This window comes from Ornithorhynchus anatinus, chromosome X1 (genome assembly GCF_004115215.2).
Source record: "Ornithorhynchus anatinus isolate Pmale09 chromosome X1, mOrnAna1.pri.v4, whole genome shotgun sequence".
NCBI lineage: Eukaryota > Metazoa > Chordata > Mammalia > Monotremata > Ornithorhynchidae > Ornithorhynchus > Ornithorhynchus anatinus.
In genome coordinates, this window is record NC_041749.1 from 74,094,236 (window position 1) to 74,120,501 (window position 26,266).

The 26,266-nt window shown below is 42.6% G+C and overlaps 1 protein-coding gene across 2 annotated transcripts in view; it reads right to left on the reverse strand.

Annotated features, from left to right (window-relative positions):
* CACNA2D3 (calcium voltage-gated channel auxiliary subunit alpha2delta 3) overlaps window positions 1-26,266 on the reverse strand; it is a 1,019,762-nt gene that overhangs the window by 766,799 nt on the left and 226,697 nt on the right. The window lies entirely within an intron of this gene.

Genomic DNA, 26,266 nt, shown 5'->3' on the forward strand with positions numbered 1-26,266 from the left:
TGTGCATGCTTGTCTGAATGAATAAGTGCAAATGTTTGCATATGAGTATCACAGGTATGAATATGCAATCTTTCATTTTGTCTTTTTTTTATACTTCACCCACCCCAATAAATACTTTCTCAATTAATCAATGAGTCACTCAACAGGGTACTACTTGCTTAACAGCTTCCTGGTATAATGGGAAAAGAGAATGAGTAAAATCTTACCATTTAAAAATAATGCAGTAACTTGGTAGACGTGATAAAGGCCCAAACTTTAAAATAACAATGTTTCATGGTTATTTGGTCCTCTGAAATACTATTTATTTCAACTTGGTAAAATTTTTAGTAACCTTAAAAAGTCAAGAGCACCAGGTAACATATTTTCCATGATTAGAAGATGATTTGGTAATAGTTCTGAAAGTGCTAATGATTCAAATCATACCCATGCTTGACATCAGAAAGATAAGTTGCAAATCAAACTTAAAATCACAGACTATGAAAATGCAAAGTATTTAAGTATGTGAATATTGTAGACTGTGCTAAAAAGAAAGAGGCATGAGGCTAATTTCATCCTACTAATTCTTAAGATGACTCATTTATTGGCTTGTTTCTGCTGTGATGAGCATATTTACATTCTTGTTGATGGAAGCCTAATGCTACTTTCTCTGGAGATACGATTGATACACAACATTTTTGGGTAAGATAGCTTGATTTCTCCCTGCCTGTCCACAGATAAGTGTTGCACATACATTAAGTTGAAACATTAATCATTTTCAATTCCTGTTTCAGAATTAAAGATGAAGACTCAGTAAACATCCAAGCAGGAAAGCTTGTGCATTTTCCCTCTTGAGATATATTTCACATTCCTATTAATTGGATTAGATTTGAGCATTTGAGGGTAAAAAACAAACCATTTAGATGGGCTGGTTTTCCTTGATGTTTGCATGAATATACATCACCACACATCATAACACTTCTTTTAGCTCTCTCTGGGAGAGCACCATTGAATTTTATTTCCAGAATTACCTACAATACTCTCTCACTTGGAGATAATGTGGGTCAACTGCCAGGAACCCCTTATTTACGATCCTTCCTACCTTGACCATGGATATTGAGTACGGCATGCAGGTTGCCCTGTTGGCACTGATCAAGAAGCCAAATGCAGCATTTGTGGCATCTCAAGCCCTCAGAACCATGAAGGAGGTTGGCCAACACTTCTGGTCTGTAGACCTGCAATTTGGTCTGAAGCCTGATACTATTTTATCATGTCTCTAACAGATCCCCCCTCAAAACACCTAGGTGTTTTTATTTGTTTTTCTTTCTTATTGGTCAGTGAACTGCAAAGCAAACAGAATTCTGGGACAGTATACGATTCCATTTTGCTAATGGAAAGCTTTGGTTGTATGTAGGCTTCCTTGTGCTTATCAGTTTCCTTCAGGCTCATCATAGATCTGTAACTCTCGGAGGACTCTACAGAGAAGTTTGCAATCAACTGCATGTCTTCTTAAGTGCGTCTCTAGGACACTAATCTGCTTATAGCAACACATGAATATGAGTGTCTAGGGTTTTTGATGATGATCACAGCCTGTTGAGTTGGAAAGGCTTCCTAAGGGATTGAAAATGTACTCTAATGTTAGTGTCCAAATCCCTTGTTGCCTCCTTCAGCAGGTAGGAGGAATTAGTGGCACAAGTTACAGGCACAAATAGAGTAATGTAATGATGTCATGCAGAACAGAAGGGAGAAGAGAACTTTTCCTCAACTCAGAGTGGTAAAATGTCTAAAGTTGGCTCTACTCTGGACAAATGTGAATGGGCCAAGATTAGCAATTTTTTCATTGTAAATCCACCATATGAAAACTGTGACTCTAAAGAGGGAGAAAGTCTACAAGACATATCTCTCTGAACTGTCCTTCATCAGATTGTCTATTCTATTCTATTCATATAGTGTTACAAATTTGACTCTATTTGGCCAATATATAAGCCACAATTTTTTTTTCTTCTTCTAATGTTACAAGGTGAAATAGTTAATTCCTAGGTTGGCACAGAATCTTCTATAAACCTGGTGCTGCAAGATTGAGTGTGATAAATGTGCTATTTGTTAAGATCGCCTATGTGCAGTGAGGTAAAAAAATGATCAGATTGGACACAGTCCCATTCCTCACTGGGCTCATAGTCTAATTGGTAGGATAAAAGGTATTTTATTTCCATTTTAAATTGAGGAATCTGAAGCATCATGAGGCACAGATAGGTTAAATGACTTGCCTAAGATCACAGAGTAGTCTGGTTGTGTAGCCAGGACTTAAACTCAGGTCTCTTGACTGACATCAAGAGCAGAGAGATAGTAAGTAAATTCGAGTGTGAGTTTGTGTTTGTGTGTATCTGTGTGGGTTTATCTATGCAGGTGAGTGCATAAATGTTTGCCTGAGTCACTGTTTATGCATGTGAGGATTTGGGTCAAGCAGGCACTGTACTATGTCCAGGGGGAGATACAAGATTATCAGTTTGGACACAGTCCCTGTTTCACATGGGGTCACAGTCTTGATTTTACAGATCAGCTGAGGCACAGAGAAGTGAAGTGACTTGCCCAAGGTCACACAGCAGACCAGCGGCAGAGCTGGAATTAGAACCCAGGACCATTGACTCTCAGTCCCGTGCCCTGGAGATGTGATTTTAGTACAGCTATGAAGATGAAGAGAGTGAAGGTCTGTTATGAAGGGGGACAAGGAGCTGGTGGCAAGGCGGATGAGATCAAAGAACATTGAATAGGTTGGTGTTAGAGGGCTAAGTGTAGAGGTTGGGTTATAGTAGGAGATCAGTGAAGTAAGATGGGATGATTGAGATGATTGAGTGTATTATAAAGCTGATTGTAAGGAGTTTTTTTCTTTTTTTAATGGTATTCGTTAAGTGCTTATTATGTGCCGGGCACTGTTCTAAGTGCATGGGTAGACTCTCTCGGCCGCTGGCCGCTTGACTTTGAGTCTGATCGGGTAGGGTCGGCTCGTCCCCCAACCCTGGTCATCGCCTGCTTATTAACACTATTGTAGTGTGCCTTACTGTAGCATGTTGCTATATTAGCGATCTCGCTTGTTATTGTTTATTGTCGTCAGACTTTGAATCTGATCAGGTCGCCCCTTAATCGAGTCTATCCCCGACCCTGGTCATCGCCCCCTTTTATTAACACGACTATATTGTATCATACTGTGTCATGTTGCTATATTAGCACTACCGTATTGTATCATACTGTATCATGTTGCTATATTACCGATTTCGTTTATTACTGTTTATTGTTGTCAGTGCTGCCACCCACCTCTCTGGCCTCGCCATGTCCCTCCTCCCCCCCTCCCCCCTCCCGCCCCTTCCTATCCTCCCCTTCCCCTTCCCCTTCCCCTCTCTTGCTCAGCTCTTTACCGTTCTCTCCTCTGTCTCCTCCCCCCCTCCACTCTCCCGCCCTAGAACTCCACTTTACCAGCGCTACCCCTCTTCCCCCTCCCCCTACTCTTTCCCCCACCAAACCCCCTCTTCACCCCCTCCCCCCTTCTCTCTTCCCCACCCATGCCCCATCCCAGTCCTCTTGTCCCACCGCTACCCCTCATCCCCCTCTCCCCGTCCAGGGCCCCGCCACCTCCTTCCCATCCAAACCCTCCCCTCCCCCCGCCCTTCCCCCCTCCCCCCCTTGCACCCACAGCTACTTTCAAGTGTGGCCTCTGGAACCCCCGCTCTACTACAGGCAAGCTACCTTTCATCCATGACCTTTTCCTCTCTCGCTCTCTCCTCCTCCTCGCCCTTTCGGAAAGGTGGCTCTCTCCCGAAGACACGGTCTCTGCCGCCGCTCTCTCCAGCGGAGGCCTCTCCTTCTCCCACTCCCCCAGACTCACCGGTAAGGGAGGAGGCGTCGGCTTCCTCCTCTCGCCCTGTTGCTGCTTCCGCACTATCCCTCCTCCCCCCTCCCTCTCCTTCCCCTCCTTCGAAGCCCATATCATTCGCCTCTACCACCCCCTCCAGTTACTTGTCGCTGTCATCTACCGCCCTCCCGGTCCCACCTCCGACTTCTTCAACCACCTTGACCCCTTTCTCACCTTCCTTCTCTCCTTCTCTCTGCCCACTCTGATCCTTGGAGACTTCAACATCCATATGGATGTACCCGACCACTCCTCTGCCGCCCGCCTGCTATCCCTCCTCGACTCTGCCGACCTCCTCCTCCACCATACCGCGCCCACTCACCGACTCGGTCACACCCTCGATCTCGTCATCTCCTACCGCTGCACTATCTCCTCCCTCACCAACTCTGAAATCCCTCTCTCTGACCATAACCTTCTCACCTGCCTCATCTCTCACACTCCCTCCCCCTGCAAATCTTCGCTACTGCCCCACAGAGACCTCCGCTCTCTCGATCCCATCCGTCTTTCCAATAGCATCTCTCCTCACCTTGCCGCCCTGTCCTCTCTTCCCACTCTCGACGATCAGGTCTCCGCTCTCAACTCCACCCTCTCTACTCATCTCGACTCTCTCGCCCCCCTTTCCCTCCACCGCTCTCGCTCCACTAACCCACAGCCCTGGATCACCTCCTCCGTCCGCCTCCTACGCTCCTATGCTCGAGCTGCTGAGCGCTGCTGGCGAAAGTCCAAGCACCAAGCCGACCTCACACACTTTAAATTTATCCTTTCCTGCCTTAACTCTGCCCTCTCCTCCGCCAGGCAAAGCTTCTTCTCCTCCCTCATCGACACCCATGCCCGTCACCCCCGCCGACTGTTCTGGACCTTTAACTCTCTCCTTAGGCCCCCTGTTCCTCCCCCTCCCCCATCTCTCACCCCCAATGATCTGGCCACCTATTTCCTCACGAAAATCAACACGATCAGGTCTGAGCTCCCCAAAGTCACCCCTCCGCCTCTCCCCTCCCCCCTACCAACCCCCTCCCCTACTTTCCCATCCTTCCCTGCAGTATCCTCAGAGGAGATCTCCTCCCTCCTCGCAGGTGCCACCCCCTCCACCTGCGCCTCGGACCCCATTCCTTCTCACCTTCTTAAAACCATCTCCCCTGCCCTCCTCCCTTCCTTAACTTCTATTTTTAACCACTCAATCTCCAAGGGCTCCTTCCCCTCTGCCTTCAAACATGCCCACGTCTCCCCCATCCTAAAAAAACCCGCTCTTGACCCCACTTCCCCCTCCAGTTATCGCCCTATCTCCCTACTACCCTTCCTTTCCAAAATCCTAGAACGAGTCGTCTACAATCGATGTTTAGAATTCCTTAACTCCCATTCTCTCCTAGACCCCCTCCAATCTGGCTTCCGTCCCCTCCACTCTACCGAGACTGCTCTCTCTAAGGTCACCCATGACCTCCTTCTTGCCAAATCCAATGGCTCCTACTCCATTCTGATCCTCCTTGACCTCTCTGCTGCCTTTAACACTGTCGACCATCCCCTCCTCCTCCATACCTTATCTCACCTTGGCTTCACGGACTCTGTCCTCTCCTGGTTCTCCTCTTACCTCTCTGGCCGGTCATTCTCGGTCTCCTTCGCGGGAGCCTCCTCTCCCTCCCATCCTTTAACTGTTGGAGTTCCTCAAGGGTCAGTTCTTGGCCCTCTTCTGTTCTCCATTTACACTCACTCCCTCGGTGAACTCATTCGCTCTCACAGCTTTGACTACCATCTCTACACAGATGACACGCAGATCTACATCTCCGCCCCTGTCCTCTCCCCCTCCCTTCAGGCTCGCATCTCCTCCTGCCTCCGGGACGTCTCCACCTGGATGTCGGCCCGCCACCTAAAACTCAACATGAGCAAGACTGAGCTCCTCATCTTCCCTCCCAAACCCGGTCCTCTCCCAGACTTCTCTATCACCGTGGATGGCACGACCATCCTTCCTGTCTCTCAGGCCCACAACCTTGGTGTCATCCTTGACTCAGCTCTCTCAATCACCTCACACATCCAATCTGTCACCAAGGCCTGCCGGTCTCACCTTTTTAATATCGCCAAGATCTGCCCTTTCCTCTCCATCCAAACGGCTATCTTACTGGTACAGGCTCTCATAATATCCCGGCTGGATTATTGTGTCAGTCTTCTCTCTGATCTCCCTTCCTCCTGTCTCTCCCCACTCCAGTCTATTCTTCATTCCATTGCCCAGATCATCTTCCTGCAGAAATGCTCTGGGCATGTCACTCCCCTCCTTGAAAACCTCCAGTGGTTGCCTATCAACCTCCGTATGAAAAAACCTTCTCACTCTAGGCTCACTCACTCACTCACTCACTCACTCTCCCAACTCTCCTCCCTTCTCTTTCTACTGCCCACCCTGCACGCTCTGCTCCTTTGCCGCTCACCTCTTCACCGTCCCCTGTTCTTGCCTATCCTGCCGTCAACCCCTGGGCCACATCCTCCCGCTGTCCTGGAATGCCCTCCCTCCTCACCTCCACCAAACTAATTCTCTTCCCCTCTTCAACGCCCTACTGAGAGCTCAGCTCCTCCAAGAGGCCTTCCCAGACTGAGCTTCCCCTTTTCCCTCTGCTCCCTCTGCTGCCTCTCTGCCCCTCCTTCACCTCCCCTCAGCTAAGCCCCCTTTCCCCCCTTTCCCTCTGCTCCTCCCCCTCTCCCTTCCCCTCCCCTCAGCAATGTGCTCATTTGCTCATTTGTATATATTTTTATTACCCTATTTATTTTGTTAATGAGGTGTACATCCCCTTGATTCTATTTATTGCTATTGTTTTTGTCTGTCTGTCTCCCTCGATTAGACTGTAAGCCCGTCAATGGGCAGGGACTGTCTCTATCTGTTGCCAAATTGTACATTCCAAGCGCTTAGTACAGTGCTCTGCACATAGTAAGCGCTCAATAAATACTATTGAATGAATGAATGAATGAATGAATATTTCTGTGTAATGAAGGGGGTGGAAACCAGACTGGAGGAAAGAATTGGAGGAGAGGAACTTGAGAGAGTGAGTGTAGACAACACTCTCAAGGAGTTTAGAGAGGAATAGTAGGAGGGAGATGGGCGATAACTGGAGGGTGTCGTGGGGTCAAGGGAGGATTTTTTACAATGGGGGATACATTGGCATGTCTTAAAGCAGTGGGAAAGAACCACTGGAAAGTGAGTACTTGAAGATGGTCAGGGAGGGAAGTGAGAAGTGATAGAGATGGAGGCACAGGCGAAGGGTGTAGGTTTTAAGAGGCTGGAGATCTCTTAAAATGCTGAGTAAGATAATAGAGTGAAAGAGGGGGCAGGAAGAGGGTGGGACTGGAGAGGTGCAAAGGAGATTAAAGGGAGATGACACCTGATGGTTTCCTGATAAATTCTCATAACAAACTCTTTCTTGACCCTCTACAATTTGGTTTCTGCTGCCTTCACTCCACTGAGACCACACTCTCCAAAGTCCACAAATCTCCTTTTAACAAAACTTAAAGGACTATAATTCCTCTGAAGATAACATACTCACTGAGCCCCACTCTCCTCTCTCCAGATGCCAACCTCTTGCTCACACCCTCCCCACCACTTTTCTGGAATGCCCTCCTCTTCCAAAGTCTGTCTAAAATCACATCGTCTCAAGGAAACCTTCCCCGATTAACTTCTAATCATTTGGGTACCCACATTTCCCTGTAGCACTTATATGCATAGCTTTATTTCTTCCTCTATCTGGAATTTATTTTAGTGTCTGACTATTCCACTGGATTATAAACTTCTTGAGGGCAGTGTTCATGTCTAATTCTACTGTACTCTCCCAAGTGCTTAGACAGTGATCTGCACACAGTAGGTGCTCAATAAATACTTTTGATTGATTTAATGATTTGATGAAATGGCAATAAAAAACTATTACACAAAATCAATGTTTATATATTGCCAGCTCATTTGAGTTTCTTTAACTTTAATTGATGGGTAATCTGATTTTTCTCCCTCCCCTGGCAAATATGGAAGCAAAAAACAAAGTAGATATTTATCCCTGGTGTTACAAAACATTGTGTGTTCTATGCTTAAATAGCCTGATCTGTTGGAGATGTACAATAATGGATACCCCAGCTGATTTTTAACAAAGACTGTTATTACTCTCAAGGGCTGTGTATCATTCCCCTGAATGTGGAATAAATGAAATGTCAATGAATTACTAACTCCCTTTTCATTTTTTGCACATTACTTAATTTAGGAAATGTAAATAACCTCCTTATATTTGGGGACCAGCTGCTCATCACCTCCATATGGGAAATAGGTCAGAGTAGGCAGGAAAAAAAAATCAAATTATACCCAAAGCTGCTAGCAACATTTAAAGTTAAAAATACTAAATGGCACACAAAAATATTGCTGAAAACCTTTAATTTGTTGCCAGAAATTTATACAATTATAGCCAATGCTCTTTTTATTTTTGCTTTATTCTGTCATTTGGAGCTATTTATGGTGCCACTTAGTTGATTCACCATAATTTCATTCCACCCACAAATGTTTTTTAAGATTTCTTTCTCTCCAGGAGCAGTATCAATTAAATGGCATTATTATTTTTTCACCTAGTCAGGGATTTTTTAAAAAAACCTATTTCAAAATCTGAGATGGGACCATCAAACTTCTTTGTAGAATAGTTTGTTGCTTTTTTCACTGCTGTTTACACAAAGTAGCATATGATGCTTGCAAATGTTCACCTAGCCTTTTTAATTGCAGAGGGCAAAATCGTAAGAGAACACAGCAGAGCAGGTCAATGTCTCCATGAGAGCTGTAGGGCATTGATGGGATATAATTACTAGGCAGGTTGGAAATCAGGGTCTGCTTTGTAATTTTATACAGCAGGCTGAGTGGCCATTAGCCTTCTCAAGACTTCTCGAGCCATGCTGGCCTTGACCAAAGTAATAGGAAATCATTCTATATGGAATAAAATAGTGCACTATGTGCATTCACAGTGCATACACATAGAAAACAATATTAAAAATAACATCTCACTTGGATCCAAGACTACATTTTTTTTCCAAACTCCACACAACATGAGTAAAGTAATTTCACCAGAGCTGCTGAGAAAGGCGGGCTTTGTTGGGGAACTGTGAGGGAGCGATGGGGAAGAAAGGTACCTTTATCCCATTTATAAGGCTATTTATTCATTCATTCAATAGTATTTATTGAGCGCTTACTATGTGCAGAGCACTGTACTAAGCGCTTGGGATGAACAAGTCGGCAACAGATCTGTTACCAGTTTCCTGATGCAGTATTCCGCAGGGAATTTTCAGGGGTTTATGCTCTCTTAGGCTTCCTTTGCCCTCCCATCTTGGAGGCCTGCCCACCAATGAAGCTAGATTTTATGCTAGAAGCACCTGGTAATTCATGGCCAAATGTAAATATTAAGACAAACATGAGAATTCCACTTTAACTGTAAAAATATTCTATAATTATCAAGTTAATTATATTCAGCATCCTACCCATAGAGTACAGTTAGAAAAAAATATAACAATTATCTGGTTACTAATGCTGGCCTTTTCCTAATGAAAGAATTGCCTTGTCTGCTAAAATAATATTTGGGTGTGAATTTCATCTCAATAACCTTTCAATTGGAGCAACCTTCAAATATATTAGCTTCTCGATTTTCTGTCAATCACTCCAACTCCATCCTCAATTCCTCAATTCCTCAGGTGAATAATAATAATAAGAATTGTGGTATTTGTTAATCCCTTACTACGTGACAAATGCTGGGGTAGAAACAAGCAATTTAATAATGTTGGTATTTGTTAAGTGCTTACTACATGCAGAGCACTGTTCTAAGCGCTGGGGTAGAACAGGGTCATCAGGTTGTCCCACGTGAGGCTCACAGTCTTAATCCCCATTTTACAGATGAGGTAACTGAGGCACAGAGAAGTTAAGTGACTTGCCCAAAGTCACACAGCTGACAAGTGGCAGAGCTGGGATTTGTGTTGCATACAGTCCCTGTCCCACACAGGACCACAGTCCTAATCCTTATTTTACAGGTGAGGTAACTGAGGCACAGAGAAGTGAAATAACTTGCCCAAAATTACACAGCAGACAAGTGGCAGAGCCAGAATTAGAACTCACATCCTTCTGACTCCCAGATCTGTGCTCTATCCACTAAGCCACACCGCTTCTCAAGGCAGAAACTAATACAACAGATAAGAGCTCTGACAATTACAGAGATTTAAACATGCCAACATTAACCACGAAGATTCCAAAGAAATATATCATCTCCTTCTCTGTCATGAGGTAGGGGACACCACATGAAATCTGATTTGGAAACTCAGCCCAGCATCATACTGACACTGGGGTTCACCACATAATCAATCATTGGTATTTACTGAGCACCTACTAAGTGCAGATCACTGTAATAAGCTCTGGAGAGAGTACACCTCAACAGAGTTGGTAGGCATGATCCTTGCCTTCGAGAAGTTTACAGTCTTATGAAGGAGACAGGCATTAAAATAAATTACAGATAAGGGAAGCAGCAGAGTATAAGGATATTTACATAAGTGCTGTAGAGCTGAGGGTGGGATGAACATCAAAATGTTTAAGGACTACAGAACCAAAAGAATATGTGACACAGAAAGGAGGGTGAATAGGGTGAGAAAAAGAGGTTAGGGAAGGTTTCCTGGAGAAGGTATGATTTTAGGAGGGCTTTGAAGATGGGGAACATCATGATCTGTTGATTATGAAGGGGAGGGTGTTCCAGGGCAGAGGAAGGATATGAGCAAGGAGGTTGATGGTTAGAGAAAAACATGATTATCTCCTCTGCTTTCTAGTGTTTTGGAACCCCAGTAGCTTCTCCATTATCAATCTCTAGGCAGCCAAGTCCTAGGGTGAAGATCTGGAGAAACTAACCTCAGCCAGGGCTTGTAATAATGGGTATGATTATATGGCAGACATTTTCTTAAAACAGAATCTGTAGAAGTAGTGGTCCTATCTATGGTTTTTCTTGAAGTACTCCAGGAATTGTCCCTGAATCTTTAAGCAAGGAGCTCCTTGGAATGGGGAGCTGTTCAAATTATAGCAGAAATTCAGAATTACTCAGCTCCGGTGTAATATGTGATGTTAAGCCATCCTAAATGTTTTCAAGAGAACTTCAGCCAAGTATTGCTGGGTTTGGGGTCAATTCCACGAAAATCACCAAGTTGTACATGATCTCCACCCAGATCCATAAAGCAGGGTTTGCAGATCTCCTCCGAACTTTAACAATTCCAGTTTCTGTTGCCGATTTAAAAGTTTCTTCTGGATTGGGGGGGGTTGCTGCCATCTAATTTGCTGAAGAGATGATTTAGACTTTGAAACAGACCACCATAGAAATAAATAGTTCTCTATACAAAAAAAAAATGTACTTAAAGTGACCACTCATCACAATTTGGCTTATAAAGTCCTGATACATGGGACTTTTATTCCAAGCCGCAAATCCCTAGTGCTGAGGAGTTGCAGGACTAGGCATAGGGAACTGGATATTTTGACCCTGCCCTTTGTTCCAAATCTCATACTGCTAGGGAGGAAGGGAATCTCTGGGTCTCTCCCTTTAGTGATACAATGGATTTCACTGGTCTCACATGGCTCAGTGGAAGGAGCACGGGATTGGGAGTCAGAGGTCATGGGTTCACATCCCAGCTCTGCCACTTGTCAGCTGTGTGACTTTGGGCAAGTCACTTTACTTCTCTGTGCCTCAGTTACCTCATCTGTAAAATAGGGATTAAGACTGTGAGCCCCACGTGGGCCAACCTTATCACCTTGTAGCCTCCCCAGTGCTTAGAACAGTACTTTCCACATAGTAAGCGCTTAACAGATGCCATCATCATTATCATTATTAGAAGCTGCTCCAAACTCAGGAAGGATATAAGTTCTTTTCAACTTACTACTAGCTCCTCACCTTTTTCACACTTGGCGGAGGGTTACTTGACATCATGATTTCAGGATTTGGTGACATTCTGGAGTGGAGAAAATGGATCTTGGTCTTACAAGCTTGTGTGGGACAGAAATCCAGGACCTAGCCTGGCCTGGTTCAGCCCCATCCCAATTTCTATCCATACCTAAACCAGTCAACTCTGTGCCCAGCCAGAGCCAGGTACTGACCAAGGTAGCCACAGATGCTCCGCCCACCTGGAAAAGAGCCAGGCCAAACTGACAGTATCCCAGGGTCTCACATTCAGGATGACTGTCACAGATGTGGGGTTGCCTTGGGAGAACAGCATGGACAACAACCGTCTATGGGAACAGCCCATGGGACAACTTCCATGGGTCACAAGGACCCTTACTTCCACTTTGGCCTGGCTCACTTTGGGCTAAGTAATGTCCCCCTTCATCCAAAATGGGGAGTGCTATGAGAGACTTAGGGAAGCACCCAAACCTAAGACAGACTGAGTTTGGCTTTGTGTCTACCGAGCTTGAGCTCAAGGGCTCTGGTGGCCAGGCCAAAACTAGCCTACACAGAGCTTAGAGTGTTTGAAAAATATTTCTGTCTCTTGACTTTTACACCTCTGTTAACACTGATTCTTCCAAAGCAAGCTTTGACCAATTTCAGTGAAACATTTTTTAGGAACAGGATAAGAAATGAGCAGTGGTCGAGTGAAAAGACTGATAGAAGTCCACAATAGACACTAAGGTTGAAAACTGCATATGGTCTTGGAAAGCTTTAAGCTCTTAATGTTTCTACATTTTTCCATCATGAAATTAAGAAACATTTTTAGCAGCATTTGAAATCAGAAAACATATTTTGCTAATGAGTGTTTGAAAATCCCTTTTCAATCCATCAACTATATTTATTATGTATTTACTTAGAGAAGCAGCCTGGCTCAGTGGAAAGAGCCCGGGCTTGGGAGTCAAAGGTCATGGGTTCGAATCCCAGCTTTGCCACTTGTCAGCTGTGTGACTGTGGGCAACTAACTTAACTTCTCTGTGCCTCAGTTCCCTCATCTGTAAAATGGGGATGAAGACTGTGAGCCTCATGTGGGACAACCTGATAACCCTGTATCTACCCCAGCGCTTAGAACAGTGCTCTGCACATAGTAAGTGCTTAACAAATACCAACATTATTATTATTATTGTGTGCAGAGCACTGTACTAAGCACTTGGGAGACTGCAATATAACAGCTAGTAGACTCATTCCCTACCCAGAAGGAGCTTTCAGCCTAGAGGGGGAGGCAGGCACTAATATAAATTACAGATTGGTAGATAAATGCTGAGGGAGGAGTTAATAAAGGAGTGCAAATCCAAGTAGATGTAGAAGGGAATGGGAGAAGAGGAAATGATCGCTTAGTTGGGGAGGACCTCTTGGGAGAGATGTTCTTTCAATAAAGCTTTGAAGGTGGAGAATGTAATGGTCTGTCAGCTATGAATGTAAAGGGAGTTCCAGGGCAGAGGCAGGACATGGGTGAGGAGGCAGCGGCAAGATAAAGTAGTGTAACCAGTAAGCAGGTAAGAAATATTTACAATAAACCTAAAGATTTGATCACTTTGGAAAATTTGAATTTGTACATACAACACTACTGTCAATGGTAATATCCCATATTTACCAGTGTAGAATTTTCCATACCTTTGCCCATTATACTATATGTGAGTGTGTTTATCGTGTATACTATATGTTTGTGTGTATATAGATAGAAATATACACACTCTAGACTGTAAATTTGTTGTGGGCAGGGAATGGGTTTGCAATCTGTTGCACTGTACTTTCCCAAGCTCTTAATACAGTGCTGCTCAATAAATATCACTGATGGAGAAATATGTAGTATGTATATGTATGTATTCACATATATATGTGTGTGTGTGTGTATTGTATATCTCATATGTGTATTTTTATGTCATTACATAATTATAAATAATTGTGTTTGCTCACAAACACTTTACAACATATAGACTCATAAAATCTGCTAAACAGTATCCTCTAGGAGTTTTGAAGATTGGTGTAAACATCAACCGTGAAAAATACGTTTCTTTATGATTGTAAATGTTTATTAAATGCAAATACTGATATTCGTCACTCAGAAAAAATGCCTTCCTGTGTATGGAATTTTATGATAAAAAGCTTTAAAGTCGAAGACTCCTCCAGATAAACCCTTATTTGTGAACTCTTGCGTGAACGCACTGAAATTGAATCACTATACAACAGCAATTACTTTTCACAGGACATCTATAATAAGAACCAGTTCCCCAATGAACGGCAGGTAGCAAGAGGAAGAAAAACGTAAAAAAAAAATAACTAGTCTATCGTCACTTTTCCCATTACATTTATTTTCATGTAAAATACTCTTTTTACAGCATTATATTCACTATTTTATTAAAATTGCCAGGAAGTAGGTACTATGGAATTATATTTAGTTATAGCTAAGTTTATGTTGTTTCCAAATCAGTTTCAATGTTGTCTAAGGTTTAATACTTTCCCATCCTCTTCCCAAGCCCTCAGAGATTTTTATTTTAATCTTTTCCAACTCATTTCCATAAAAAATTAGAAAATGACAAGGGAATAATTTATGTTGGCTGAACTCTGGTTGTAAGATATGTTACTGACTCGGCTTATGTTCTTTCAGGTAGTCTTTTTTTCCTTCATTTGCAAAATAAAGTCCTGAATTATTTAAATGTGAAAATGTACACAAAAGGTTGTCACCTACCCAATAACCTGAATTAATGCTTTTTTTTTAACTTCTGGGAAATAAAATGACAATTCTGATGCTGGAAAGTCAGCCTAATGGAATATCATACCACTTCTGGTATGGGTAGTAGTAATGTTGGTAGTGATAGAGTAGTATTATTACATTAGTAATAGTGGTAATAGTATTTATTATACACCCATTTGGTACAGTGCACTGTACTAGACATTTGGGAATAGACAAAAGGGGTGTTCCTTGGCCACAATTAGTTTACACTCTAACTGGGAGGGAAACAAAAATATTTACAGGAGTAGTCAAAACAAAGAATTGAATTTACAACACTATAGACATATATACACACAAGAGTGCTAACAATGGGTACAGATTCATAAGTGCCAAAGGTGGTTCATGAATTTTTATGGCTTTGGGAAATTAAGAAAAGAAGACTTGATGGAGGAAGTGGAATTACAGGAAGCCTTTAAATGTGGGGAGAGCCAAGGATGGTCAGGGAATCAAGGAGTTTGAAGCATGGGGAGTAGGTGAAGTAATAATAATAATAATAATACTGTTGGTATTTGTTAAGTGCTTACTATGTGCAGAGCACTGTTCTAAGCGCTGGGCTAGATACAGGGTAAACAGGTTGTCCCACGTGAGGCTCACAGTTAATCCCCATTTTACAGATGAGGTAACTGAGGCCCAGAGAAGTGAAGTAACTTGCCCACAGTCACACAGCTTCCAAGTGGCAGAACGGGGATTCGAACCCATGACCTCTGACTCCCAAGCCCGGGCTCTTTCCACTGAGCCACGCTGCTTCTCTAAGTAGGAGATTCAAGAATGAATCCAAGCAAACTAAGGGTCCTGAAATTTCCTCATGGGTTTAGGACCATGCGGAGAGGTAGGATGGACAATCCATACTGATTACAAGCCTTTGCCTTTGCTCGAATCACCCAGTTGCTCGTGTGCGTGTGTTAGTTCTGTGTAGGGGGGAGGGGGGGCGGGTTGCATAGTCTTTTTGGCAGGATTATTCCAGAGGATGTTCAAATGGTCACAAATTTCCTGGATAAATGTAAATAACTCTGTTCTGCTTTGGCTGTTTACAAACGGCCTGCTACGCACTAACCTGCATCCTAAATAATATCTATAGTCATTCACACAAAGAGTTAGATATATTGCAACATATTAGCTCCCAAAATGTCTACTTAAAAGTTACTTGCTCAGTAGTATGAGAAATCCTTTCAGTGATTCTCCTTTCCGCTAGAATATTTATACTTCTAACACTGTAGTTTATGATTTTAAAGACAAAGGAAATGACTGGGGAAACCAGTGATTAGAGATGATTTAAGGAAATGCTCTGTGATTCAATGTCTCCCAAGTTCCCTAGAGAACTTTAGGATTAAGTTACTTGTTAAGGATTATGAACTATGATATAATTTTAGGATTATGAACTTCAGAGGATGGAGGACTTGACAAGGCACCAGCACTAACATCACAGGTCCTGACTTTGACTCAATAATTATGGTGCTTGTTAAGCTCTAACTATGTTCCAAGCACTTTTCTAAGCACTGGGGTAGGTACAAGGTAATCAGGTTGGACACAGTCCCTGTCCCACCGGGGGCTCACAGTCTTAATCTCTATTTTACAGATGAGGTAACTGAGGCACTGAGAAGGTAAATTATTTGCCCAGGGTCACACAGCAGACAAGTGGCAGATCGTGGATTAGAACCCAGGACCTCTGACTCCCAGGCTCATGCTCTTTTCACTAGGCCGTGTGTCAGTGTTTCCATATTCCACTGAAGGATGACCACATTTGATTTCCTAGTTCAAAGTTAAAACCATAAACTCAATAACCTAGGAATACAAAAGAACATGGGAAGTAACACTTGAAGCAGTAATGAGCAAGGGGTATGTAGATTTCATTTCCTTTTTGAAAGGGATTTAAAAATTAGTTAAAGTGCTGGATAAAATCACCTGAAAGCTTTGTGAGTTTAAATGTTTTAAAAATAGTTCCTAATGCTCCAAAAACCAGAAATATCATTGTATCAATCTTAATTTAGTGCAAAGCTAACATTTTATGGTCATTCCCAGAGAAGAATTGAAAAGTTATCTCACCTACTAACAATAGTATTGAAAATAGTGAGAAAATATTAAGGAGTGAACCATCAATGACAGTTCCATTACATTAATAACAATTATTAGTGCTAGGTTATTTGCAATTTGTAAAAATGAAAAATAAAGTTACATATAGCCCATTACTAACTAGATGACAAAGGTTACATAATAAGTATGGCACTTTGGGTTTCCCATTTACTTCAGATATCTGACAGCATGAAAATTGGGCTTTTTGTGATAGGATAATTACATACTGAAGAATAATCTGAAGAGCAGATGAGTATGATAAAATCACTCCAAATCAACTAATCACCAGGAAAAGTGCTGAGGAAAAAACATGAAATCAAGTCAGAATGAAGAGAATAAAGATTAACACTGATTAACAAGCTAAGAAAAAGCTGACGGGTTATTAAAAAAAAAGATCAATGCAATAGGCTATATATTTGGAATAGTTGCGGGGTTAATACAGTTGCTGATTACTCATTATGCTAAATGTTTCAAATAAAATGCATTGTTTGAAATTTACATAATTGGTCATTATGTGTCATAGTCATTACATGCCATTTTTTTCTTAATTGTCTTTCAACTGGAACAAAGATTCCTTTCTCAGAGATATTACTGACCTCCTCTCTATTAATCCAATAATTGATATAGGCCCTATTTCCAGATGTGGTACCACTGTCTTGTTTACAGTTTTTGTTTACCTTTAAGATGTGGGCTTTCTTTCTGCCTGATTCACATGAGTTACATTGGGTGAATCAGCTTTATAAAGTGTGGTGTTTGGCGTAGAGACGTAGCTGATCTTAGTTGAATGAAAAAATATTAAAAGTCATTATTTCAGCACCATTTGAGGAGAGTATCTTCTCAGTGGGTGGCATGGAAAAAGTATCCCATTTAGATGAACTCATTTTAGTTGCACACCACAAGAAGAGATGAGCCTAGTGTAAAACCAGCACCAAGCCATAAGGATTTGAAAATTTTTCAAAACATATAACTTCAAAACTCACAACTACCACTTGCAAACTGCAATTCTTCCTATTTTAGAAGTACAATATTATTACAGCAAGAAAAAATGATAATACTCTTTCAGCCTCAACACAAATAAGTAGCTAAACGATTCTTCTGGCGGCCACCTCATAACATTTTAAGTGACCACATAGCTTGTAACTGTTTCCAATAAAGCTATACATCTCTCAATGTGAACTAAGCATATTTTCAACAATGTTACTGCTTCCAAACAAAACTTTGACTGGCTTGAGGTTTATTTTTAACTTAAAAATCTTTAGAAAAATAAGACCATCCATGTTTCAGAGGACTGGCTAAAACAAATGTTATTGAAGTCAAAGCTTACTCTTAAAGGACCATATTCATTTTTTTGGTAAATATACATGTATTTCATAGAATTCTGACTGATTTTAACATTTGGGACATTCCAATTCAAGAAAAGCAGTTCTTTTTTTATTTCTTAGCCGTTCACATTATGTCTACAATATATGCAAAACATTTGGAAAAAAAGAACCAGCCCCAACATTTTCTTCATCTAATACCCCAACAGAGTTGAGATCTATGCTACCTACACACACACACACACACACACACACACACACACACACACACACACAATATAAATGGCCATAGATCTGAAAGCTATTAGTCTGCTTCTTCCTCTATTATTTTGTCTCCAGGGGTTATCTTGTTTTCAACTAGTGGAATAAAGAGTACATAACTTCAGTGGCAATGCTGCAGCTTCCACACAATTTGCAAAACATGCCCATCATTGGCAGAGCTTTTGTTAGAGTTTTTTCAGTGTCTTCTCCCGAAAACTCCTCCTCCTTTATTCCATTAATTCTAAAATAATCCTCTGAGGCTAAAAGTCAGACTGTTTGTTCTTAAGCATAAGTAATCGATGAAGTAAGGTAAGAGAAACTCATTATGGGCAGGGAACATGTCTACCAACTCTATTGTATGGCACTTTCCCAAGTTCTTATTACAGTGCTCTGCACACAGTAAGCACTCAATGAATACCATTGATGATAATGATAAGCTAAAGCAACTATTTCTAGGCCTTTTAAAACACTACAGAAGAAATCCAAAGTCTTTTAAAAATAAGGCTAATGGATAACAACGTGATATATAATTAGGTGGACAGATTTCAATTTTGAGACTACGGAACACCAGCTGCAGTCCAGTTTCACCCACCCTGCACACCTGTGGAAAGGCAGGGCTGTGACACTCAAATGCTGTTCAATCATTCATTCCAGCAAGCTAGACTTTTCTGGGAAAATGGGACAAGATATCAAAGGCCAAACCCTCATACATGGGTGTCTAGTAACCTTAATTTGTACTATAGTAAATATACCTGTGTATAAAAATAACTTATAACTGCATAAAACCCTAAATAACATCTCTGCAAGTAAAATCCCCAAAGCAGTCAGTACTAGTAGTGGTAGTAGTAGTTTTAGTAGTAGCATTGATGCGATGCACTGTACTAATCAGTCAGTCAATCATTTTAATTGACCGCTTACTGTGTGCAGGGCACTGTACTGAGCACTGGGGAGAATACACTACCACAATAAACAGACACTATTAAGGATAATAATAATAATAATGTTGGTATTTGTTAAGCGCTTACTATGTGCAGAGCACTGTTCTAAGCGTTGGGGCAGATACAGGGTGATCAGGTTGTCCCACGTGAGGCTCACAGTTAATCCCCATTTTACAGATGAGGTAACTGAGGCACAGAGAAGTGAAGTGTGTTTGGGAAGTACAGAAAAAATAAGCGGCACATTCACTGCCCACATGGAGCACCTACATGAAGTCTTGCCAGGTTCATATCACCCTTGCAATATGAAATTTGGATTCTTTGAATTTGATAAGGAAATATGGATAGTCTACAAATGCTCTAAATTCCTTGTGCCTTTGCTTCCTGCTTTTGATTCTGTTCTTTTTTTTTTTTTTTACTATTTTAGGTTTAGTTCTGTGAGACTGACTAGCTTAATTCTCTGTAATTTTTATAGTCCCATCCAATTTGGTTTTTGTTAATAGCCAAATTACCAGGCAGTTGACAGAGCCCAGATTAATTTGTGGGGTCAAATACTTTAGTGAAGGCTATGAAACCAGAAGAGAATTCTTGGGAGACCTGCACTTTTCTCTTATTTCATGTCCTGTGAGGATAACATCAGTTGTGCCACCCTGTGGTCTGAGGTTACATCATGATCTGTTGCCGAACTGTACTTTCCAAGTGCTCTGCACACAGTAAGTGCTCAATAAATATGATTGAATGAATGAATGAATGAATGATTCTGAGACCTTGCACCAACAATCATCTTCAGTAGCTGGTCCTGGAGGACGTCAGCATGACCAGGAATGGAAAGCAGTGTGGTATCACAAGCATTGTGGCCCTCTAATCATTCCATTTTTTGAAAATACTGGTATTTTTGACATCCTGTAGCAGCACCTCAATGTTGTATGTGTTGAGGAAAAGCTTACATAAGTGCTCAAGCAGTGTATCTCCTTCATCCTTGTAGATCTCATCAAGTATGCCAGGATGCCAAGTGCTTTGTCATTTTTCATAGCTAGGTGACTTTCTTAGGTACTGCCAAGAAAGGTCACATCTCCTTCAAGAGGCCTTCCCTAACTAAACCCTCTTTTTCCCCAGTTCCCTCTCCCTTCTTTCTCATCTATGTGCTTACATCTGTGACCTCTGGACACCCCCAACCACACAGAACATAAGGGAAATAAGGGCTTAGTCAGGATAGGCCTCCTGGAGATGTGAGTTTAATAAGACTTTTAAGGTGAAGAGAGTAGTGATCTTCACTTATCAAGGGGAGGGAGTTCTAGGCCAGAGGGAGGATATGGGCAAGGCACTGGCAGTGAGCTAGACAAGTTAGAGTTACAATGAGTAGGTTGGCATTGAAGAAGTGATGTGTGTAGTCTAGGTTGTAATAGGAAATCAGTGAGGTAAGATAGGAGGAGGTGAGCAATTGAGCACTTTAAAGCTGATGGTAAGGAGTTTCTCTTTGATATGGAGATGGATGAATGGATGAACATTATAGGTTTTTGTGAGTGAGGAGACAAAGAACTGAATTCTTTTTAGAAAAATCATCTAGGCAGCAGAGTGAACTGGGAAAAAGTAGGAGGGAGGGTGGTCAGCAAGGAGGCTGATGCAGAAGTGAAGGTGGAATAGGATAAGCATTTGGATCAATGTGGTAGCAGTTTGGATGGAGAGGAAAAGGAGAATTTAGCAATATTATGAAGGTCAAATTGACAGCATTTGGTGACAGACTGAATATGTGGGTTTAATGGACGACATAAATTGAGGATAATGCCAAGGTTACGGGTTTGGGTGACAAAAAGGATGGCAGTGCTGTTCACAGTGATGGGAAAGTCATGGGGAGGACAAGGTGTGGGTGGGAAACTGAGGAGTTCTGTTTTGGATATGTTAAGTTTGAAGTGTTGGCAGGCTAACCAAATTGAGATGTCCTCAAAGCAGAGGAAATGCAAGACTTCAAAGAAGGGGAGAGGTCAGGGTTGGAGAGGTAGGTTTGGGAATCATCCGAAGTTGAAGTCGTGGGAGTGAAGGAGTTCTCCAATGGAGTGGTGGATAGCAAAAATAAGGGGGCCTTATCCTTGGGGGACTCCCAAAGGCAGTGGATGGGAAGCAGATGAGAAGTCTGAGAAAGAAACTGAGAAGGAGAACCAGAAGAGGATAGGGTCAGTGAAGGCAAGGTTGTATAATGTTTTCAGGAGAAGGGGGTGGTCCACAGTGTCAAAGGAAGCTGAGAGGTACAGGAAGATCATGATGAAGTATATGCTGTTGGCTTTGGCAAGAAGGAGGACATTAGTGACCTTAAAGAAGCCAAGTTCTGTGGAGTGAAGTAGATGGAAGCTGGATTGGAAGGAGATAAGGAGAGAATTGGAGGAGAGGAAGAAGAGGTAGTGGGTGTAGACACTCATTCAAGAAGTTTGAAGAGGGATAGTAGGAGGGATATCAGGTGAAAACTGGAGGGAGCCACTGGGTCCAAGAAGGTTTTTTTTAAATGATAAGAGATAGATGAGCATGTTTGAAAGTAGTGGGGAAGAAGCCACTGGAAAGTGAACAGTTGAAAATGGTGGTCAAGCTGGGAAAAAGGGAGGGGGCAAGTGTTTTGATAAGGTGTGAAGTGATGGGGTCAGAGATGCAGGTGCAGGGGTAGATTTTGAGAGGAAACAGGAGATCTCCTTTTGAGATGCAGCTGGGAAAGATGGAGGAGGTGAAGAAGGGGAGGAGGAGAGAGGGACTAGAGAGGAGCAGGGGATATTTTAGGGAGATCACACCTGATGGTTTCAATTTCATCAATAAAGTATGTAACAAAGGCAATAAGGGTAAGAGATTGGGAGGAAGGATGTGCTGGGGGGACTAGGGGTTAGAGGAGGAAGTTAAACATCCCACCAACTTTGACTGTTAGCCCCATGTGGGACAGGGACTGTGTCCAACCTGATTCGCTTGTATCTATCACAGCACTTGGCAATTACCAAAATTATTCATTTATTTAAACAGCTGGCACAAGCAATTGACATGGGAGTCAATAAGGATGGAGAAATAATATTGGTGGACAGAGGTGAAGGCAGAGAGATGAGATCAGCCTGATTTCTGGATATCTGCCAGAAGCATGTCACAGCTCATGCACAGGAATGGAGGAAGCATACTGTGGAGGTGATCCAGAGGTACAGGTTACTGGATTGAGATTGGGAGAGGGACAGAGGAATGAAAGAATTGAATTCAGTAGAAAAGGATATGTTGAGGGTGTCCATCTGTCATCAAGAGAAGGTAGAAGGTAGTTTAGGTATGGAGACTAAATGGGGCATTATGACTTGAGAAAGCTGCGTGGGGTCGAAAGATCAGAGGTCTCTGTGGGGAACAGGACAGATTTTCAGGTAGGGGGTGAGTGGGAGACAAGGCAGGTGAGGAGATTGTGATCAGATAGAGGGATTTCAGAAGGAAGAGATGTACAGTGATTAGAGGTGATGAGATCGAGTGTATGCCCAAGCTGGTGAGTGTATGAGGAGGGGTGGAGCAGGAGGTCAGTATAGTTGAGAAGTGAGAGGAAGCAGGCAGTGGAAACATCATTGGGGACATCCATATGCATATAGAAATCTCGAAGGATCAATGTAGGGATGGAAAAAGAGAAGGAATGTGGAAAAGGGATCAAAATGATTCAGAAAGTTTCAGGATGGGACTGGGCAGGGGGTGGGGGGACGGTGGTGGTAGATAACCATAATAAGTAACTGGAGTGGATGGTAGAGGCAGAAGGTATGGGCTTCAAAGGAAGGAAAAGAAAGGAATGGGGGAGATGAGCTGTTGTGCAAGTGGCACTGGGGGAAGGAAGCTAAATCCATCCCCCTTTCCCAGTGAGTCTTGGGGACTGGGAGAAGATGAGGCCCTTTCTGGAGAGAGCAGCAGGAGAGACTGTGTCATCAGGAAAGAGCCAGGCTTCAGTGATGGCTAGGAAGAGCAGTAACTGGGTCAGGAATAAGTCATGGATGAGGAGAAGCTTTCCCATGATGCAGCAGGGATTCCAAGGGGCACACTAGGCTGAGGCTGTATGGCGGAGGTGTGAGGGGGGAAAGGTGTACTAGAAGCAGTGTGGCCTACTCGAAAGAGAACAGACCCGGGAGTCATATGACCTGAGTTCTAATCCTGGCTCTGCCAACTGCTTGCTGGGTGACCTTGGGCAAGTCACTTAACTTCTCTGTGCCTCAGTTTCCTCAACTGCAAAATGGGGATTAAATTCCTGTTCTTCCTCTTATTTAGACTGTAAGCCCCATATGGGACAGGGACTGCATCCAATGTAATTAACTTGTACCTAACCCAGTGCTTCGAACACTGTTTGACACATGCTTAAGTACTGAAAAAAAAAAAAGCTAAAGGCTTCACTCTTTTTAGTGTAAGGGAAATCATGCTCTTCAACCCCATAGATTTATATGCCCGGGGCAGAGAGGCATCAGTTGATCACTTAGTCGTATTCAGTTTATACCACTACACTGATGATACAACAAGGAGTCCAGGAGCAGGTATTAGAACACATTTCCAACCCTCAAGAAAACTTACAGCTAAACAGATTATGTGCATCATTGAAAATCCTAGAGATGGTCATTCGAGAGTTGCGATAAGCAGATGATTTGTGTCCCAGAGGCATCATCATATTTATTGAACATTTATTGTGTGCAGTGCACTATACTATATATTTGGGAACACACCATAAAAGTAGAAGATATGGTTCCTCCCTTGAGGCTCTTGAACACACACATCCAAGAAGACAAACAGAAACTACTCTGAAGGGTCAGTTTGGGACTACAGATTGATAAATCTGAAAAAAAAATAGAATAATGTCCAATTGTGCCAGAGAAACTTTACTATGCAGCGTGGCTCAGTGGAAAGAGCACGGGCTTGTGAGTCAGAGGTCATGGGTTCGAATCCCAGCTCTACCACTTGTCAGCTGTGTGACTGTGGGCAAGTCACTTTACTTCTCCGTGCCTCAGTTCCCTCATCTGTAAAATGGGGATTAAGACTGTGAGCCTCACGCAGGACAACCTGATTACCCTGTATCTAGCCCAGCGCTTAGAACAGTGCTCGGCACATAGTAAGCGCTTAAAAAATACCAACATAATTATTACTCCCAAACTAAGTTCTTCCTTGGTAATATCTAGAGAAGCAATATGGCCTAGTGGATAGAGCATGGGCCTGAGAGTCAGAAGAACCTGGGTTCTAATCCCGGCTCTGCCACTTGTCTGCTGTGTGACCTTGGGTAAGTCACTTCAATTTTTTGTACCTCAGTTACCCCATCTATAAAATGGGGATTAAGACTGTGAGCCCCAGGTGGGACAGGGACTATGTCCATCTTTATTTGTTTGTATCCAATCCAGTGCTTAGTACAGTGCCTGGCACACAGTAAGTGCTTACAAAATGCCACAATTAATTATTATTATTATGTAAATCAATGTCATTCCAGAATTGTTACTTGGGCTGCACACCGTTCAATGATGGAACAGTAGAAAAGGTAGTAGAAAACCAAATCAAGATGGCCAGAACAACCTTTGGGAAACTATAAGAAAGAGTATGTAGACTACTGGCACCAGGCTTCAGAGCAGATTGAAGTTCTACAGAGCTGCAGTGGGTTCTAATCCTAGCCCTGCCACTTGTCTCTGTATGATCTTGGGCAAACCGTTTAACTTCTCTGTGCCTCAGTGGCCTCATCTGTAAAATGGAGATTAAGACTGTGAGCCCCATGTGGAACAACCTGATTACCTTGTATCTACCCCAGTGCTTAGAACAGTGCTTGGCACATAATAAGGACTTAACAAATACTATAATTATTATTATTATCTACATTTCTATATTGTTGTGAGACCTGAATACATCATAAACACCATATAAGACCCCTTAAACAGTTCCATCAGCATTACTTAGCTGTTCCATCAGCACCTCGGCAACAAGTGGCAAGACAGGATCAAAACCAAGAATGTCCTCATACAAAGGCAGCCCACTAATCAATCAATCATATTTAGACTCAAAACTATGCTCACCCTGACATAACATTGTTGGGTGGGGCATGTGAGGAGAATGACTGACAATAGAATACCCAAATAGCTGCTATGTGGTAAGCTGAAATGGGACAACTGAAGTAAGGGGGATAAAGGGAAGTCTTTAGAGATGCAGTAAAATATAATCTAAGAAAACCAAACAATAGTAGTGACTGAGTGCTTCACTCTCTGTGGAGAACTAAGCACTTCATAGGATGCAAGAGAGTAAATAGACCCAATCCCTGGTCTCATGCAATGTACTGAGGCGGGGGGCAGGAGGTGGGGATAGACACTAAAATAAATTTTAGGTAGGGAGAAGCAACTTAGTATAAAAAATATTATGAGGGAGGGGAGGTGATGAGTGCCTAAATGTTTTGAGGGTGAGGACACAAGTGCATAGGCGACACATAGTAGGAAGGGAAGTAGGGTGGGGAGTTGAGCTATTAGTCAGGGAAGACTTTGTGGTGGAGATATGATTTTAGTAGGGCTTTAAAGATGGCGAGAGCAGTGGACTGCCAGATGTGAAGGGGAAGGAAGTTCCAGAGAGGAGAGAGGACGTGAGGAAGAAAGAACAAGAGAAGCGAGAATTAGGCATGTGAGTAGGTTGGCATTGGAGGACGAAAGTGAGCAGGCTGAGTTGTAGCAGGAGAGGAACAAGGGGAAGTAAGAAGGAGAGAATTGACTGAGTGCATTAAAGCGGATGGTGAGACAATTTTACTTAATGTGTAGATGGAAGGGCAACTACTGGTAGTTTTTGAGGAGGGAGGAGATGTGCATAATACAACAGCTCAGCTGAAAACTGGGAGGCAACTTAGACAAACACAACAGCATGCTGCACTGCAATCAAGCAAGGAACAGATTGTTTTGAGCAGAAACTTGGAGGGGATTGTGAGACAGAGAGGCAAAACAAAAACCAAGGCAAACTACTGCAAACAGTAAATTCAGTTCAGCAAAGAAAATTTTGTGTGGGTGCAGGGGCAGGTGGGACTGTGGGTCTTTCAATGGCCTTTTCAATCACACTGGCACCTCTATGTAAACTTCACTGTCACTCAGTGGGATCTTCTTTAAATATGAAGGACAATATAAGATTTT